Source organism: Silene latifolia, chromosome 2 (genome assembly GCF_048544455.1).
Source record: "Silene latifolia isolate original U9 population chromosome 2, ASM4854445v1, whole genome shotgun sequence".
In the NCBI taxonomy this organism is placed as follows: domain Eukaryota; kingdom Viridiplantae; phylum Streptophyta; class Magnoliopsida; order Caryophyllales; family Caryophyllaceae; genus Silene; species Silene latifolia.
In genome coordinates this window covers 163,292,581-163,303,984 of record NC_133527.1, presented here as the reverse complement: position 1 = coordinate 163,303,984, position 11,404 = coordinate 163,292,581, and positions in this window count along the sequence as shown.

Here is an 11,404-nt window from a genome sequence, read left to right as displayed (position 1 = left end):
AAGGTTTTTTCACGTACAAATTCCTTGCCTTAATCTTACTTATTTATCTTGCTTTACTTTTCTTATTTTTTACCCTGCCCGGCATATTCACAGATAAGTTCGAGCTAGTTAACTCTGCCTAGACTTACCCTGACGTTATTTCACCCCGCGTAAAATCCATACAAAATAATTGGCGCCCACCGTGGGGCATCTATCTCTTTAAAATCCTTTTTCCTTATCTCACAAAAATCTAAATAACCTACAAAAATGGCACAACCTACTGTTGAAGAACAATTGAACGCAGCCCTCCAGCAACTAGCTGACTTGGAAGGTTTGAAAGACAAGGTAGCCCAAACTGAGGCTGAAATCCTTCAGTTGAGAGAATCTGAGTCAGCTCTGAAACAAAAACTGGAAAAAACTCAAGGAGCAGGCTCTAGATTCCAGCCGGGAACACCATTTGCATCAATCATCAAAAACATCGACTTTTCCAGCTTTGGGAGTCCGAGTGGCTCTAAATTTATCAATGTTGATGGTGATGGTGAGCCAAACAATAACAATGAAAAACCTGATGAATCTGCAACAGCCATAATGATGGCAGTAGTCTAGGAGATTAAGAAACTAAATGAAAAATTTGAAAAGATACCTGGAGTTCCTGCCAGCTTGGAGGAAGCTACCCCTGACAGTTATGCTGATTCGCCTTTTATAGACGAAATATCAAAAGTGGATCTACCTAAAAAATTTGTGATTCCGTCTATAAAGATTTATGATGGGACCACGGATCCACAGAACTATGTAGCTCTCTATAAACAGAAAATGTTAGCCGCGCCTATCCCTAGTGAGTTCAGGCAAGTATGCATATGTAAGGGATTTGGAACAACCCTGACCGGACCTGCTCTGCAATGGTACATCAACCTGCCAACCGGGAGCTTCCATTTTTTTGCCAACCTGATCAACAACTTCAACCAGCAGTTTGCAAGCAGCAGGGAGTTGGAGAAGCGGTCCAGTGATCTTTACAGGATTACACAGAAGCCAGAGAAGACTCTCAGGGTATTCCACGCCAGGTTCAATGAGGAGAAAGTGTCCATTCCGAGGTGTGATGTTGGAACAGCAGTGGAGGCATTCAGGTAAGGGTTACTACCTCATAATGATTTATACAATGAACTCACTAAGTATCCTTGTCATACCTTCGAAGATGTCCAGCCCAAGGCTCTTGCATATATCAGGCTGGAAGTAGACAAAAGCTACAAAGTCGGATCATCCAGTGGATCAAAGGTCTATGAAAAGAGCAATAGGAAGAACAACAAAGGAAGCAATTACAGACCTACTCCATATTCCAGGCCAGACCATTCAGAAGTCATCCTGGCATATGAGTATCAAGGTAAGGCTAAAGTTTTCGCACCTATTTTTGAACATAACTTCAGTGTTGATATTGCAGGCTTAATCCAGCGACTTGACAACATGGGATCAGCAGTCAGATGGCCTAGGAAGGTGGAAAATCCCAACCCTAGGTGAGACAACTCCAAGTGGTGTGAATTCCACATGGACATTGGACATACAACGGATGATTACTTCACCCTGAGGAAAGAAGTGGCCTACCTGTTGAAATCCGGATACCTAAAGGACCTGATCAGGACAAAGGGCAGGAATGGAGATCAGAACAAGGAGAAGTAGGAGCAAAAGCAGGACCGCAACCTTCCTCCACCACCCCCAATTTATGAAGTAAAATTCATATCCGGTGGATCAAAAATTTGTGGCTTGACCAGTTCAGCAGTAAAAAAGATAGCTAGGACGCCAAGGACTACATCACCCTGCAAACCGGATCATGTCCCATTAATCACTTTCACTGATTGTGACCTGGTAGGGATTCCTAACGTTCATCATGATGGCCTAGTAATTTCAATGCAGATTGGAACCGCTACAGTAAGGAGGATCCTAGTAGATGGACGCAGCTCAGTAAACCTAATCATGCTTGATGTACTGAAAGCCATGAATATTGACGAAGAACAAATCACCAAGAAGTCTAGCGTTTTGGTAGGATTCAGTGGAGAAACCAAAAGCACATTGGGAGAAATTCATCTCCCAACTTATGTTGAAGGTGTCTCATCCTACAAGAAATTTGGAGTCCTGGATTGCTTGTCATCCTACAATGCAATCATAGGCAGGCCATGGATCCATAATGTGAAGGCTATACCATCAACCTATCATCAATGTATCAAGGTACCAGCAGACTGGGCATAGCGAAAATCAAAGGAGAACAGAAAGCAGCCCAAGAATGTTATACATCGGCCTTGAAGCCTTCCAAGGCAGGTAAGTCTCTTGCATAGCAATTACCGTACGCTGTCAGGAGCACTTATGTGCCACCATCCAGGATAGAAACAAATCAGGTAATCCTAGACCCTGAGTATCCTGACAGGTATGTTCTTGTAGGGTCTGACGCCCCATATTGTGTCAAGCCATAACTGGTAAAGTTTCTTAAGAATAAATCATCTTGGTTTGCTTGGTCTCATTTTGATATGACTGGGATTAGTGCTGATGTAATTACACATAAAATTAACATTGATCAATTTTTTAAGCCTGCGCAATAGAAAAGATGAAAATTTGCGCCTGAAAGAAATGCTATAATTAATGAAGAAGTGGAAAAACTTCTGGATATGGGAATGATCACTGAAGTAATGTACCCTGAATGGTTAGCTAACGTGGTTGTTGTGTAGAAAAAGAATGGTAAATGGAGAGTTTGTGTAGATTACACTGACCTGAATAAAGCCTGCCCTAAGGATCTGTTTCCCCTGCCACATATTGATGCCATGGTAGATGCCACGGCAGGACATGAGATGCTGACATTCATGGATGCTTCCAGTGGATTCAATCAAATAAAGATGCACCCTGCTGACCAGGAAAGTACTGCATTCATTACAGACCGGGGGATATACTGTTACACAGCCATGCCTTTCGGCCTGAAGAATACAGGGGCAACGTACCAGTGCCTGGTCAACATGATGTTCAAAGACCAAATAGGAGATATCATGGAAGTCTATATAGATGACATGGTAGTAAAATCCAAAAATGCGGAAGATCATGTGGAGCACTTGGAAATAGCATTTCAGATATTGGAAAAATACAACATAAAACTCAACCCTGCAAAGTGCCATTTCGGAGTCTCTGCAGGTAAGTTCCTTGGATACATGGTGACAAAAAGAGGCATAGAGGCCAGCCCTGAACAGATAAAAGCCATACTGGAACTTCAGTCACCCAAGTCTGTTAAGGACATTCAGAAATTGACAGGTCGGGTAGCTGCTCTGAACCGGTTCATATCAAGATCCTCTGAAAGGTGTAAAACATTTTACAACCTGTTCAGAAAAAATAAACAGTTCCATTGGACACTTGAGCATGAAGCAGCCTCTTAGGACTTAAAATTGTACCTGTCATCTCTACCTTTACTGGCTAAACCAGAAAAGGGAGAACCCCTGTCAGTATATCTATCTGTCACTGACACAGCAGTAAGTGCAGTCCTGGTAAAGGAACAAGAAGGCCAACAATATCCTGTCTATTATGTAAGTAAAAGCCTGTTAGACGCTGAAATGAGGTATGGATTACTTGAAAGATATGTTTTAGCTTTAATTATGTCATGTACTAAGCTGCGTCCTTATTTCGAGTGTCACCCTATCATAGTCAGGACCAACCTACCCATAAAATCTGTCCTGCACAAGCCTAAATTGTCGGGTAGGATGGATAAATGGTCAGTCCAGCTCAGTACATATGATATTATCTTTGAACCCAGGACAACGATTAAATCACAGGCCTTAGTAGACTTTGTGGCTGATTTCAGCCCTAACCTAGAATCTGACCTGAAAGAAGAAGTTAACCAATTAGAAAATAAAACCTCAGACCAAGAATGAACTTTATTCATAGATAGAGCATCTAATGCTAAGGGGACAAGGTTAGGACTAGTGCTAAAATCGCCACAAGGGGACATGATAGCTCAGGCTGTAAGCAGTGAGTTCAAAGCTACCAATAATGAAGCAGAATATGAAGCCTTGATAGCAGGCCTAAAGGTATGTCTAGACCTCGGTGTTCAAAATTTAAAGGTAAAAACAGATTCACTTTTAATTGCTAATCAAATAAAGGAACTTATACGGCAAATGATGCAAAAATGATTTTATATTTAGAATATGCAAAAAAAAAACTTACCGCTAAGTTTGCTTTATTCAATATAGATCAAATACCAAGAGACTTGAATACTCAGGCTGATGCTTTAGCTAGCTTATGTTCAAATTTTACCCCCATAGCTTTTGATAAAATACTGATCGTTCATCTACTAGAGCCAACTATCAGTAAAACTGAACAAGTCAACCCTGTCAATCAAGATAATAATTCTTGGACCAATCCTTATTATGATTGGTTCCTCCAAGGAATATTACCTCAGGGCAGGCATGAAGCAAGGGCTTTTAGAATTAGAGCTTCAACCTATTCTATTATCAATAAAACTTTATTTAAGAGATCGCAGGCTGGACCATATTTGAGATGCTTAGAGCCTGATGAAGCTAAACAAGTACTCCAAGAAATACACGATGGACATTGTGGCAACCATAAAGGAGGAAAGAGCCTGGCAAGTAAAGTACTCAGGACAAGCTACTATTGGCCAACACTGAGGGCCGACTGCTTGGAATATTGTTCAAATGTGAAGCCTGTCAAATTTATGCACCAATAATACACCAGCCATCTGAACTACTTCACTCAATCTCTGCACCCTGGTCGTTCATGAAGTGGGGGCATGGATATCGTATGAAAGCTACCTGCAGCTCCGGGACAGAAAGTATTCATGTTAGCCATGACTGACTACTTCTCCAAGTGGATCGAGGCTGACTCTTTCAGGCAAGTAACAGAAAAGGAAGTGATATCTTTTATCAGGACAAATATTATTTACAGATATGGAGTCCCATCAGAGATAGTGTGTGATAACGGCATCCAATTTGTGGGGAGAAAGACTAAAACATTTTGCCAAGAGTGGAACATCAACCTGGTCACATCCACTCCTGGATATCCAAAAGCTAATGGCCAGGCTGAATCAAGCAACAAGGTAGTCATAAGCTGCTTAAAGAAGAAATTGAAGAGAAAATGAGGTAGATGGGATGAAGAACTTCCATTAGTGCTATGGGCAGACAAGATAACTCCAAAGACATCAACAGGCCAAACACCCTATTCTTTAGTGTATGGCTGCGAAGCTGTCATTCCTGCAGAAGTTCGAGTGTCAATATCAAGATATAGCCTGAACAATGTTGAAGCAAACAACAGCCTGATGCACGACAACCTAGTCTTGGCAGAAGAACTAAGAGATGCTGCCAAAATCAGGATGACATCATATCAACAAGCAGTGGCCAGAACTTATAATAAAAATGTCAAAATTAGGGTCTTCAAGGAAGGAGACCTTGTCTTACGAAAAGTTTTCCCAAATAAGAAAGAAAAATAAGCAGGCAAACTAGCCTCTACGTGGGAAGGCCCCTATTTAATTGACTCTATTGTTAAACAAGGAGCATACTGGCTCAAAACATTAGAAGGATAAATAATCTCAAGATCCTAGAATGTAACTCATTTGAAATTGTTCCAAGTATAAATCTTATCCTGGCCTGATCAGGTAAAAATAACATCTTTACTATCAGTGTTTCACCCTGACATGCTACCTGAAAACTTATGTGTCTCACATGTTTTATGTGCAATCCATGTCTATATATGCAACTAACCTAATTTCTCTTATTTTACTTGAATCCTGAACAATTATACATGACAAAATGATTATATGCATAAATATTCAGGATTGAGAGCTACTCTACTGCACATTAGACTACTTATTTATGTACTTTTTAAACTTTTTTCACCCCGCTGTGCCTGACAAAGTTGGTAACCATCACCGGATACGGTGAATAGCAGGACCGATCAGGCATGAAATAATTGCCTGACCTGCCTATTTGCTGTACACATCTATAACCGGCTGGACGCAGCAAGATGGTGCAAGGGTGTTTTATCCCGACCATCAGTGTAAATGCCCTCTCGACAGGCCGAGTACCAAGCCCTCCAGTCAGGCAGGGGACATAAGCCCTCCCGATAGGCCGATTTTCCCACCCTTTCAACCGCTATGGTAAAAACTATATGTGGTTGAATGGCTTACGTTGGCTTTAACCGCAAGACAGGGACAAAAAACTGAAAAAAACAGGTTAACAGGTTCAGAAATCTAATAGGTTAACAGGTCTGAAAAAATAAAGCTTGCAGGTTTAAAGAAATTCTGGACAAAGGAAAATAAAAAACAGGAAACAATAAGACATCAAGAAATAAATAAAGTGAGCCAAGGAAGGCCACTACCATCATATTTATATAAAGCCCTTAACCCCTGGGGCAAAGGCACCAAAATAATTTTCAAGGCCATAGATAACCTCCCCTGACCAGTCAAACACAGAAAAAACAAGAAATTAAAATCAGTCTTGGCAGCGTCCTTCTCAGCCTGCACCTTTGCTAAGTTAGCAGTCCCTGCAGCCAAACCAGCCCGAGCGAAATCCAAATCAGACTTCAGCTTATCATAATCAGATCTCATAAGATCAATCCTGGCCACCAAAGAGGTAGCCTGATAAGCATTGTGGAGACAAGTCACAAAGACTGAACGGAAAAACAAATAGTATAAATATTATATCATAATAAAGAACCTCAATATATATATATATATATATATATATATATATATATATATATATATATATATATATATATATATATATATATATATAGAACTAGGATCATATGAGTTGGGTCATTCTTGGTGAGTTACCCCTCTAAATCTAGACCATTCATCTAAACTAAGATGAATGGATGAGATTTAATCTTACATCTTTTATATAAAACTCCAACCAGTTTCTTGCTTTCTCATTCTTTTTTCATTTTTTTTTTCTCTCTCTCTCTCTCCACCGTTTCCTCTCAAATTCATCATCCTCTAATGCGATTTCAATTCCTTCGTGCTTTATTCTTCGTCGATCTTCAATTTCGTGCTCACTAACTCTATTTCATCTTCAATTTCGTCTCATCGTGTACTTAATTTCTTCTTCTGTACTATTTTTTCCGTTGATTTTGTTCAATTTCGCATTTTCATCTTCTTGTTTTTTGCTTGAATTTATTGTTTTTGTGTGTTTATTCTTCAATTTATTCATCGGTTTTATTATGTAGTTCAATTTGTTGTGTTTTTGTTGTTAAATTACATTTTCTATTGTTTTCCCATAATTCTAGGGTTTCGTAATTTTATCTTTGCATTTTTTTACCTGATTTTTGAATTTTGATGTTGTTCTTTTCTGGTGATTTGTGACTTATTGGGTGTTGTGTACCTTAGTTTTTCTATATATGATGTTCTTACTAATTCAGTTGTTGTAACGTTATATATCGATTATTATATTGCTTTAACCGAGTTATTGTATTATTAAAACTCAGTTATTGTATTTTTATGGTGAGTTTAATTAGTTAATGGTCTGATAATGAAGAAAAAGTTATTTTTTGAGATAGATTTCAGTATAATAGCAGCGCCTTCTTCACTCATTGAAAACCTTCCTCCTATGTGGGCTGATGATGATGATGTTGATATGATAATAATGGTGATGATTATGTTGTTTATGGTGAGTTTAATTAGTTAGTGGTCTGATAATTGACGGTGAAGTGATAATTGATGGTGAAGCTGCAGGTTTCCCTGTTGTGAAAACAGTACGGGATTGTACACCGTTAGCTTAGTTGAAAGTTCTAATTCAGAAGTTTCGGAGAGCTGGAAGTATAACATCATTGATACCTGCATACACAATTTAGAATATTTACAAAACAAAATAGTAAAAATCGTATGTTTAGAACTTTTTTACTATACTAGTTAGTTACTCTCATTTCAAGGATAGACCAAATATGTGATATGGAAAATGCAGATTGTCTCTACTGTATGCGTAGTGGTTTCTATTGTTTGAACTTTATTTGTTTCATCTTACATGTATTCCAAATTAATTAGTCTTATGTTTTAAATTGTTACTTGCACAGGTCATTCTTGTCTGCTCTCATTCACAATGTTCTCATTATCTACACATCTTTGTTATGGTTAAGCTTTTTGAAAAACGAAGAATGAGGTTCGGCAACATTAGAGTAATAATAGAATAACACAAGAGTAACACAAGAATAATACAAAAGTAGCACAAGAGTAACAATAAAATAATACAAGAGTAACAATAGAATAACATTAAAATAACAAGAGTAACTCAATAATAATACAAAAGTAACACAAGAGTAACAATAGAATAACACAAGAGTGTCATAAGAATAAGTGTAACACAAAAATAATACATGAATAACACAAGAGTAACACTGGAGTTGTAACAAGAGATGTACGTACACTACAAGAAAAATGATTTTGGCCGACAAAATGGTTTGGTATAGGCAACAAATTATTTACTCGTCGCACATGAATGGTAATATGGACGACAAACTCATTTTTTGTCACACAATAACATACTTCTTGATTGTTGTGTTAATCTGTTAATAACAATTATTGTATTACTTTGATCGAGTTATTGTATTATTCAAACTCAGTTATTGTATTTTGGAGTTATTGTTGTGGTCTTATATAATCTGCTTATAGTCGGTTATAGTTGCTTTATTTCTCTAAAATATGCAGTTATTTTATATTGGTTTTACGGTTATTTCAATACTTATAAATTGTTATTGTATTTCAGATTGCATAGTTATTTATAACTTACCCTCTTTTTGTTTTTATTTCTTTCAAGAACTTTTGTTTTCTGATGGTTCAGCCTTCATCAATAGACAAGATATGGTTCTCGTCGGGAATAAATACTGGTGGACGAAGGGTGAAAAAAACGGCAAGACACGATTCTCGTTGGAAGAAATACATTTTGATGTAGTATTGGAGATATAAATATATGTATATTTGTGATGTTACTATTGTTAGATGTATTATTTGAAATGCTTCGATGTAATGATGATGATGCTTAGATATAATTTGTTGGAGAAGTATAAGTGTAATCTGTTGGAAACAAAGTAGTTATATAATGAAAGTATGTAAGTGATTTTTTTAACCTTGTTATATATGATTATTTCATTTTTCAGATTTTGCTATTGCATTAATCAATCTTAATGATTGATTGAATGAAAATGACTAATTATTCAATTAAACAAGATGAAAACAAACAAAAGATAGAAAGTTGAATATGTTTGAGTTTCATCTCAATACAATAACACGATTTATTCATTACAATAACTTAGTTTCTACATTATAATAACTACAAATATCGTAGTTTCTAAAAAATTGAAAGTTGAATATATTTGAGTTTCCTCTCAATACAATATACAATAACACGATTTATTCATTACAATAACCGAGTTAACTATAAAATAACCACGTTTCTTCATTATAATAATCGAGTTCTTACATTGGAATAACTAGAAATAACGACGTTTACGCATTACATTGAAATAATGTAAATACTAGAAAACATTACTCTCGATGAAACGATCGAGTCAACTATAAAATAACTACATTTTGTTCATTAAAATGACCAAGTATATACATCAAGTTTTCCATTGAACGTCAATTATCCGCGTCTATCGTGATTCAACCTGCAAATCACCAAAAAGCAGAATATAATTTAACAAACACCCAAGAAGTAACTACAAGATACAATAACTTAGTTTTAATACAATAACTGGGTTAAATCAATACAATAATCGAGATGTAAAGTTATAACAAGTGTATTTTGTAAGAACATCATATAGAATAACTCGGTCAATATATTACAATAATCAAGGGTTGTAAAATAACTATATTACGTCGGTTATTCTATTATATAACGTTCGTTATTCTATTATACAACACCAGTTATTCTATTATACTACGTCAGTTATTGTATTATACGATACTAGTTATTCTATACACTACTTCAGTTATTTCATTAAACGCCACCAATTACATGTGTTCATCGTTGCTCAAACTGTTTCAGATCACAAAAACAAAAAACGAAGTCTAATCAAAATTTTCAGTAATGAACAATTCTTCTGTTAAATTTGTTGTTTCCAAATATTATTAATCACGAAATTGAAAAAATTTATGCTTACCTTCGTTTCGTAGTCTTACGTTAGGGTTTCCCCATAGTTTGGGCTAAAATTGATGAATATTGCTTGCTTCAATCGAAATAATCAAAGATAATCAACAAGTTTTCTGTTATTGAGTTGAATTATTCAGTCTTTATGAAAAATTATCCAACTTCTTATTCATCTTCTTCGCCTTCTTCTAAAGCACGCTCAGCAAATCGGTAAGGGAGTATATTAGCTTGGTTATTGTATTAACCAATCTCAATCATTTCAGTGAAGAAAATCAATTATTCTATTGAAAATGGCTAATTATTCAATTAGACAAGATGAAATCAAACAAAAGATAGATAGTTGGTTATATTTGAGTTTCACCTCAATACAATAACATGAGTTATTCATTACAATAACTGAGTTTCTACATTAGAATCACTATCAATACCAGATAACATTATTCTTGGTAAACAACTGAATTAACTATAAAATAACTTTGTTTCTTTATTACAATAATTGAGTTTCTACATTAAAATAACTATACATACCAAATAACATTATTCTCAAGAAACAAGTTATTTTATTACAAGAACATAATTATTCTATCATACAACATCAATTATTCTATTATACGACATCCATTATTCCATTGAGCATCAATTATCCCTGTTTAACATCATTCCACCTGCAAATCACCAAAAAATAATGAAATTTTATCAGAATTTGTTGACTTACACAAAGCATAGAAAGTTGACTATATTTGAGTTTCATATAAATACAATAACACGATTAATTCATTACAATAACCGAGTTTCTACAGTGGAATAACTATAAATACTAGATAACATTATTCTCAGTAAACAACCGAGTTAACTATAAAATAACCACGTTTCTTCATTAGAATAACTGAGTTTCTACCTTAGAATAACTATAAACACCAGAGAACATTTTCTTAGTAAACACTCAAGTTAACTATAAAATAACTGCGTTTGTTCATTAAAATAACCAAGTATACATCAATTATTTCAATGAACGTCGATTATCTGCAGCAATCGTGATTAAACCTGCAAATTAGCAAAAAAATTGATCAAACTGCAGTAAAAAAGATTAACAAACTCTATGTTCAACAATAAAATTAAAGAAAAACTAATAAGTCATTCAATAATCAAATTAACCAAAACATTGCAATGATTGCAATCTAAGTAGATTTTGGCGATTAAAAAACTCTAGGTTCTAGGTTTAGATCTAATAAAAAAAATTAGGAATTAGAAATCGATTATTAGTTACGACATTGTAACTGATATTCATACCTTTGTTTTGATTT